Genomic DNA, 10,113 nt, shown 5'->3' with positions numbered 1-10,113 from the left:
TGAGATAATTCTTCTTTCCACCTGACAAGTTTGTTCTTTCACCGTCATTCTTATTTGTGCGCCTGTGGCCATTACCGACTCTAAACTAAACGTGTATGGATGCTTGAAGAGGCTGTCGGCGAGCAGACTGCTTAGTAGAACTTATAGGAAGTCTGATATATCGGGACCATTTAGGTTTAGGTGTGTACTGTGAGCTGTATTTGAATATAGAATGGAATACTTTAAGCGATGGTTAATTTGCATCACATTTGGCAAAGGAAGTTTCAATTTCTGCATACTCTCACCGGACGGGTACCTGGTGCCCCATGCTGACCAAAAAGTGAAGTGAGACACTCAGCAGGAGAGCTATGTCTAATTATTTTGGGGAATTGATTGTATTTTCTCTTGCACAGCTCCCTGTTCCAATTGTTTCATGTCCAGGTGCTCTTTTTTTTTCTTTTTAGTTTTGAGTGTATTTAGTTTCCTGTTTCCTTTCAGTTCGTCCTCCATTCAGGCTTGTTTGTCTGTTTTTTGGTCGTCTTTATGTTCAATTATTGTTTTCGAGCACAGCCTACCTCCGGCTTGCCTGCGTTTGGGTCCACCACCCATTTATAACACACGTTCATCTGGGAGATTTGCAACAGTGTTAGAAATGTGCGACGCAATCTGATATTTTCCCATCGTAGCGTCTTCATTAGGTCAGTATCGTAATTACAGCTCATTTATTAGACATGCAGCTGTAACTAATGAAATGTTCGTTGTGTATAATTTTGGGCCTGTCTCCTCCCTCGGCCTCAAAAACTACCATCCTTTTTCACATCTCTAAATCCCCAACAGCTCTGCCCCTCACTTCTTGCTAAAAATACATAGCAGTGTAGTGCGAGAGGCAGAAAGTGTCAACGAGTGCCACAACCGTGTTCCGCCTCTCGGTTTTTAGGCGACTTCCTGGAATAGAACAATGTTGGACGCCGTGTCGGGAGCGAAAGAGTGAAAACTGTTATTCCCCGGAGACCTAACCGCTCTACTGACATGCTAAATTGAGGAGGACTGGTACTTAAGCTTGTGACTGCATACACACACACTGTAACCAAGCAAATTGTAAGTCGCATGCTTCAATCGTAATTCATAATTTCGCAAATAACATATTACAAATTGTACCAATCAAGGTCCCTTTTTAGGCCACAGACTCACAAGAAAAATTTCAAGAAGCAATATATTGGCAAAAGTAAGTCCAGTGTGTACCATCGACAGTGTTGTGTGATAAAATTTGATTGATTGATTGTGTGATGCTAATGTCAAGTTCCCACATAAATCAGGAGTGTCAAACTCATTATAGCTAAGGGGCTAGATGGAGGAAAATCTAGTCTCAAGTGGGTCAAATTGGAAAAATCATAGTACTGTTTATGACTTTAAAACGATTACTAACACATCTCTAGGTGCCTGTGTGTGTGTATGTATATATATATATATATATATATATATATATATATATATATATATATATATATATATATATATATATAACTCAACTATCCAATGACAGGAAATTTCCCATTTCTTTTTAAGTACAGTGACGTGCCCAAAAAAAACGAAACCGAATAAAATGTCGCTCTAGTGTCTCATTTTGGACACTGGATGGCAACCATGGTATGCAGGATTACACACTTGCAATTTGTAGCGCTTATCTGGGCATTGCTGGGCATTGGGTAAAACCTTTTTTTTAAGGCTTCACAAATCATCTTGTGGGCCGGATTTACTCTCTTTGCGGGCCGGATCGGGGCCACGGGCCCTACGTTTGACACCCCTGACAGGACAGATACTTAAATAATTTTGAAATGAAAATTGCTGTACGTAGCAAATAGCTAAATTCGAAATGTTCCCCTCAGTACGTCCAACGTGAAGTTTAGCCTAGATGTTCTGTAAACATATGCCTCAAAAGTCACTTGCAGTTCAACCCGCCGTCATGTGATTTCACGTCAAATCTCACAGGGCAGTCAGGGAGAGCGCACAAGTGTTTGGGCCGTATATCTTGCAACACCCGTGGGCCTCTCCTCAGATGTTAACATCTCCTGTCATGTTCCATTGCCTCTTTGAAAGGTCACACGCTGCAAATTGCCAATGCGGTGCTTAGGAAAAAAAGGGGCCCCGACGGCCTTTGCCGGAGTGACGGCGCCACCCTCGAGACATCGTGCGTAGCGTGAGCTTCCGCTGACTCCAAGTGACGCATGACTCGCATTGTTCAATGTGACTGACTGACAGGCCCTGCCCCTTGCTCTACTTCCTGTATCTCTACGAGCGGGCATCTGAAATGTCATGTTTCACCTTGGAACGCTTTAAGCTATGGACATTTCAACGCAAATACTCTAATATTGCATGTAGACAGTCAATGTAACGTTACGCGTGCATATATTCTTTATCCTCTGCCAAAACAAAATACACTGGAGCTTTCTCTTTTGTTCACAACGTGGTTTCGTAGAATCCAGAAGCAACTTCCGGCGCATAGGTCATTTCTATTGTTCATTAACAAAAACAAAGCAGGATGACAGCGCAAACATCCTCAGCAGCCATTTCTGGGAGAGTACTTGTTCAAATCTGACCAAAATTTCGCAAAAGGAATTCATGTTAAGGACAAACTGTCTCATGCATTCCTAAATGACATTCAATTTCAAAGCTAACAAACATTAAAGACTTCGTGGTGACTTGTGCGCGCGCGATAACTTTTTTTTTGTCATTTAATTTTGATTTTATTATAAATATTACGTCATGGAGTGCTATCTTTCTAATTAAAAAACACATTTAAAAAAAAATATTTTGCTCGGGTGGCTGGAGTAGAATCATGGCTTTTCCATTTATTCCAAATGATTTGGTATTTCCGTTTATTTCAAGTGATGCAACTGTTTTAAATTAAGAGCATGGTCGGAGAAAATTAAACTTCTCAAGCCAGCAATACAGCTGGAAAGTTACAACTAACATGTATTTATTTATTTTTTTATGCATTTTTATTATATTATTAAATTTTATATATATATATATATATATATATATATATATATATATATATATATATATATATATATATATATATATATATATTTTTTTTTTTTTTTTTTTTTTTTTTCCTCTATGCAGGCCGGAAGCTCAAACAAGTTTGACACCCCTGCTCTAATGGCCGCTCATCTGTTCTTCCCTCACTTGTAACTGTGATGAATGCACGAAACCTTGAGCCGAGCCACCCTTTATTCATCCAGACAGACAACACCTGAAGGCAGAGAAAAGCACCATAAAGAGAACAAAAAAATGATCCCGCAACTTTTGCTTCTATTATTCGGAAGCAGCAAGAAGAGATTTAATAGCGGTATGCTGGCCCTGCCAGACATTTATTTGGAACGCTGTAAAATGTAACAAATGTGGCCGCTTACTCACTTTAAAAAACAAAAAAAAAACAAAGTATAGGCTGATGACTTCATCATGAGCCCCAACTCTTATGTTGAGCACAGTATATTTGATTACATCATAAAAAAAACGCCATATTCCTGCCTTGTTAGACTTGTCATTCCTGTTGGAACACGCAGCTCATCTCCGTGCTATTTTGTGTTTGGACCATAAAACATGACTGGGCCGAGACATCCAGCCATTTGTCAATGAAAGATTAAAATGTGAAATATCTTCGGTGTTCGATATAAAAATGGAAGTTCAATTTTTTTTTTTCTAAAGCTGTTTATCAATGGCAGTGTTGTCAAACTTTTTCTTACCGGGTTGTATGCAGAAAGTAGAAGGATAATTCCTTTTTACTTCTGTTTGACTTTTTTTTCTTAATGAGAATACATTTCTTTTCATAATATTCCACTTTATTAAAAATAATTGATTGTAATTGTGCATCATTATTTAATGCGGCAAACCGATTCATTGTGCTGCTCCTTCTGGTGTATCTGTCTTGGCCACCGGATGGCAGTATATTACTTGATTTGATTCTGATTTGACACCTATGCTCTATTATATCAAAATTACTATTCTTTTTTTAGCAGAGGATAAAGAATATACGCATGTGAGCATTGTACCGTCTGTGTTTGCGTACATATATCTACAAGCAGTCTGGGTGACCGACCAGCGTGGGACTTTGGACATCGCTGGTCTCGGGAATATATTGCGCAGCTCCGTCAGGCTGAGCTACTTTCGAATTGAATATTCCACAGTCGCGCACGCACAATTTATTCATACGTTTCCAGCGGTGCTTGACGTGATAACTCGGCACAATCACCGCAAAGTTATCGCCTGCAGGTCGGAATTCCCAGCTGCCGCCTGTTGGACTGCGGGTGATGTTTGACAATGAACAACTGTGCGCCGCCTGTAGCATCTCATCTTAAACACACGCTCTGGCGCACCCGGTGGGATTCCGCTCTCAAAAAACGCTGCACATCGTGCACTTATGCCATCACAGAGAGTACATGGCGGAGCGGCATTGCCTTATTAAAAAAAAAAAGAATGAGTGATCTACAGAGAGTAGCAGACACTTGGTATTTTTATAACATATTTCCCCTTGAATGTCACACTCTACTTCATGCAAGAGTGATCAAAATAAGATTTTTTTTTTTCTGTGATTATTTCCATAAGTAGCTTTCTCCTCTTGGCCAGCGGTTGCAGCTAGCTAAATGGCTAGCTTGTACTCAGAGACAAAGCTGAGATTCTTCCGGTTGGCAACCAGATTAACTCGCAACATTGTTACCGTATTTTATGTACTTTAAGATGCACCGGATTATAAAGGGACCTTCAATGAATGGCCTATTTTAAAACTGTTTTAAAATATAGGGCACATCGCATTGTAAGGCACATAGAATAGAAGCTACGGTAGTGGCTGGGCTTGCGTTATGCATCCTCTAGGTGGAGCTGAGCTAAAGGAAATGTCAACAATACAATCAGATAAATCAGTTGAATTTTTCAATTCGAAATTAAGATTAACGATGATTTTTGTACCATCTGAAGATTGGAAAAAACACCTCTAGATTACATTAAAAGACAGTTTAGATTGGGTGTGTCAAACCTATGGCCCGTGGGCTGGCTCTGACCCGCAAACAGGCTTAATCTGGCCCGCAAATTTTTTTCAATATATGAACAATTTGAAATGTTTGACGATTAAAAGTAACGTTAAAGTTTCACAATTAATATTGATGTTGTGCTGGTACTATTTTGGATAGTATTTAGAAAGAATGATACGTGTGAGGTCCTCGTTTTAAAGTTTATTCAGTATATACCATGATTTTATTGGTCCGGCCCACTTGGGAATAAATTTTCCTCCGTGTGAGCTAAATCCCTGGTTTCGATCAATGCCAAGATGAATCAAGAATTTAAAAGAATACAATTATGAGCTAATCAAGCCTACCTATTATTGATTAACGTGCAGGCGAAAATCGTTATGGTCCAGGTTTAGTTTTCAAGGATTTTGAAACCCACGTGCCCTCCTAGTTCTGACCCATATGTGTTTTTAAATGATTTACTCGCATCCCAACAGGGCCACGGGGGAGCAAAATATTCCCAATTGTGTTACATAAAACAGTGTGACCATGTCGTGTAAATCCGGCCGAGGAAACTGGAAAGAGACTTGTCTGTGGTTAGAGTGCTTTTCACGCTCGCCCTTTTAGTCTCGTGTAGCTATAAAAACACCCACAGCCAGTGTAAATGTCCTTTTAGAGAGGAGAAAAGGCAGACCAGTGGTTTGGCTGTTATTGGCCCAAATGGCCTCTAACATGAGCCAGCGAAACCTGGAAGGTCCAACACGACCCAATTGAATCCCGTAGTAATCCTTAAAGGGCTTTTGTCGTAGAAATGTACATTTTTGGAGCTTTTCGCCATTTTACAATGTTAATTTCTCCACCCAAGTCTTATTTTCCTTCAGTGATGCATTTCAAAGAATTCCTTGCTTATTCTGGTCCCGCCCAAACAGATAAATATAACAGATTCTTATGGTGCCTCTACACCGCCCCCCGGTGCCCGTGCAATTACAAGCATGAGTAAATACAAGCCCCTTTTTTTTACTTTCAATTTCTCTCCAGGGGATTAGTGAGGAGATGTTTTCAGTCGCAAAAGTCGACAGCAACGTTTCATTTAGTTATAAGGTTTTACTGTAGAACATTCCGAGTGGCGAAAATGGGTGTTAGAGAGCAAACAACCGGACAATCAACATGGTAGTACATCATTACCCCAATTGCCCAAATATAAGACAGACCTGTGCTTCTTTTTTCTTGCATGCTGTTTTTTAATTCTGTCTTTTTTCTTGCGTGCTCCTTTTTTACTGTGTTCTTTCTTTTTGCTGTGTGCTTCTTTTTGACTGTTTTTTTGCTGTGTGCTTCTTTTTTACTGTGTTCTTTTTTTGCTGTGTGCTTCTGTATTCTTGTTTGCTTCTCTCTTGGAAGGTGTTTTTGATTTTGTTTGCGATTACCTTTATTGTTTGTTTAATTTTTTGTTTGTGTTTGTTTGTTGTGAAGAGGGCGGGGCTCCAGTAAACAAGCCATTCACAATACATAAAATGTATTGGATTATTTTCTGACCATATATCGAAATTTTTCCCCAATATATAGCATACCTGCGTAGCAATATTTTTTCGTAATTATTATCAGAAGTCAGGAGAGCGACCACAGAGGCTACCACACTGCCATAAATTTCAATTCCTGTTCTATGGCTATCGTCACTCTTTTCCTACGTTGAGTATCGGCAGCCTTAATTTATTTATTTTTCTCAATCACTGTCAGCTCAGAAAAAAACTTGACATTTTGACGTTTATAGCCTTCGGTGGATGGGAATGAGTTAAAACTTGCGCAGCTTTTTTTTTTGAAGGTTTGCAACTGCACTTGCTTTACGGAGACTTGCTTTGAAACCGTGAAGATCATGTTCCTACTAATGAGAACCAATCCAAGAGAACTTTGATGAAATCCAACATGTGACTCTATCTTTAGCTCGTTGCCCCGCAGCTATGTTCTCACTTATCATATGGCTCGGACACATGGCTGCTTGAAAAAACTAATGATGGCGTGAAGGGTGTTGAAGGTGAAGCCCACTTCTTCTCGGGAGATGCCTTCATTAATGCTGTTTTTAAGAGCATTGGCCATAATTGCATCTGGATTGCGTGAGTGGCAACAGTGGACGGAAGGAAATGTGGCGGATTTGATTGAATGCTGTGTGGAGTCTTTTGTTGCAACAGCGCTTAAAAAAATAGAATTGATGCAATTTGGAGTCTTTTGTTGCAACAGCGCTTTTTTTTCTTCTTTTTTGAATAAAATAGAATTGATCCAATTTGGAGGTGAGGATACTACCGCTGAGTTTTCATGCGCAGGCATGTCAATTTAACAAAATGCAGCAAATGGCTACAACTTATTTATGAGGCACACTGCCCATGGTAACCAGGTGTTTGGACATTATTATATTTATATTTTATTAGGCCCACCGTACCGCAAGTAAAATGTCAAGCTGACCCCCTTTTTTAAGAGCTATTTTGAGCTTAGAAAAATAAGAAGCCTGTTTTTGCCCAATTATTTCCAGTTGCCTGGGTTTGAAAGCTGCTCAACTCTGTTGCTTTACTGACACCTGCTGGATGAAACGTAGCTTCAACCCCCACTTTTGTTTCTTTTTTTCCTCTCCATCCATCCATTTTCTAGAGCCGCTTATCCTCAAAGGGTCGCAGGCTTGCTGGTGCCTATCCCATCTGACTCTGACTTGGGGCAGTAGGCGTAGGACACCCGGAACTGGTTGCCAGCCAATCGCAGGGCACGCAGAAACCAACAACCACCCAATCATACCTAAGGACAATTTTAGTTTGTCCAATACATCATGCATGTTTTTGGAGTGTGGGAGGAAGCAGAAGAGAAGCCAAGCGGGCTCGGGGAGAACGTGCAAACTCCACATAGGAAGGCCGGAGCCAGCTGGTTTGGAACTCGTGTCCATTAACTGCGAGGCAGACGTGACAACCACCAATGTGAAATCATTTGAATCGGGTGTCTTGTGGAGAGAAAATCGGAAAACATGCAGGATACCGGCTCTCAAGGACTGGATTTTGTCACCTATGATCATCTTAATGCACCTAACAAATCAGGAATTTCCACTTGCTTCCAATTAAAGTTAGAAAAGACACGATTATTGATATCCTGAGCAATTATCTAGTAGTGTGTTTTTAAGAGAGGTTTTCACTACTTTTATCAATAACAGTAACAATGAAGCTTCACCGAAAATTGTGTATTTCTTAGCTGTATTTTTCAACAGCCTGTTTATTTCCATTTTCATCGTAACTTTCTTCTAATTTAAGAGTCTCAACTCGCATTCGCTTATAAAGTGACACATGCTGCTTATGAGCGTAATCGCATGTGACATAAGAGCGTCGCCGTCTGTTTTGGGGCTAATTAAATTCTAATCAGCAGATCTAATTGGATAGGATGATGATGGCACCCTGTCAGCTTATTCGTTCATAAAACACCGTTCAAATAATTCAGCAAATTGCTTTGCCGAGAGGTTTGTGGCTGCCTTGTCTTTCCATATCTGAGTTACGTTGTGCCTTGTGTTACAAGAAATGGTTCTTTTTAAAAATATGTATTATGAAGTAAGTGTTTTTAAATCACTTATTTATGAACGTGCCACCGTAGTTTCATTAAAAACTCAATTGTTCGAATGGTTCAAATGCTTTCAAATCTCATTCATCGTAACCCGTATGAAAAGAAACATAGATTTAATTGCCGTATGTAATAGAACATAGGGAAAAAAAATTGAAAGTGTTACAACATGCATCGGTCAATCCAGAATTGAGGGAAATTTCAGCTTCAAAATTTTTGAAACGTTAACCTACACTTTTCCGATTCCAAAATCATGCATGGCGGGTGTATTGGACATTCAAAATTGTCCTTCGTTGTGATTGGGTGAATGAATGGTTGTTCATCTCTTTGTGCCCCGTGATTGGCTGGCAACCAGGGTGCCTACTGTCCAAAATCAGCTGGGATAAGCACCAACAAGCCTGCTATCCACGTAAGGATAAGCAGCTCTAGAAAATGGATGAATGACTAAAAACACTTTGCTTGTACACCTATTAGCATATAGGCTATTTCGTAATCTTAGAAATTAAACAGAGGCGAGCCCGAGATCACCGTCAGAACTTAGTGCGCGCTCCCTCTTTTGCAAAAGATTATTTTTGACTCAGTCTTGTCTTTTCAACAGTCTCTTTTTATTCATAACTTCTAATTGTTACTTATTTTTTGATATATTTGGGTAAAGGAATAGTTTCATAAAAGCCCCTTCATCTCCATGTGTAATCCCGAACTCCGCCGCTTTGCTATCTGCCATGCCCAGAAGGGTCTTTCAAACCTCTTTTTTCTTTTTTTCCCCCCTTTTAAATCATGTGCTGTGGATGTGAAGCTCTTTCTTAACTCAAACACAAAACAGAAAGTGTGACTTGTTGATATCTTCCACTTTCCACCCAGACGCTGAGAGGCAAAATCAGAGTAGACAAGAAGTCTTTTTCTCAAAGTCAGACGGACTTTCTCATAGTCTCTCCACGAGCTGGTCACACTCCTAACTCGTCCAACACTGAAGCCTAGTCACAAATACGATACACACACTTGTGACTCTTCAAATGACTTGTGATTGACTTGAACTTGTCCATTAATCCATTGAAGAAACTGACGAATAATTTAATAATCGAGTCATCCCGCCCAAACTTTTTTGCCGCGACCATTTGGTCCAGATTTGGATGACCGCATCGAAATTGAGCGCATTTATTGTTTTATTTGTTTTAGACACACAAATGTGATGTCCCTTATCCGAATGTCCACTACAGTGGACATCATTTTATAGGCTGGGTCTTTGGAGGGTACAGCCACAAGAGGGCGATAGTGATTGAGCGCATTTGTTGTTTTATTTGGTTTAGACACACAAATGTGTCATGTCCCTTATCCTAATGTCCACTACAGTGGACATCATTTTATAGACTGGGTCTTTGGAGGTTACAGCCACAAGAGGGCGCTAGTGATTGCGCGCACTGTTGTGTTGGCACGCTTAACAAGCACATGCTGTGCTAATTACCGCCAGATGAGCCACTAATGGCGCAAACAGACCCCGACAAATCGATAACCTTGCGGTGAACGCTTCCTTCCTTTGACATCG

Source organism: Hippichthys cyanospilos, chromosome 18, assembly GCF_059441005.1.
Source record: "Hippichthys cyanospilos isolate Australia breed blue-spotted pipefish chromosome 18, RoL_Hcya_1.0, whole genome shotgun sequence".
NCBI classification, from domain to species: domain Eukaryota; kingdom Metazoa; phylum Chordata; class Actinopteri; order Syngnathiformes; family Syngnathidae; genus Hippichthys; species Hippichthys cyanospilos.
The sequence above is the reverse complement of the archived record's forward strand: the minus strand, read 5'-3'. Positions refer to the sequence as shown.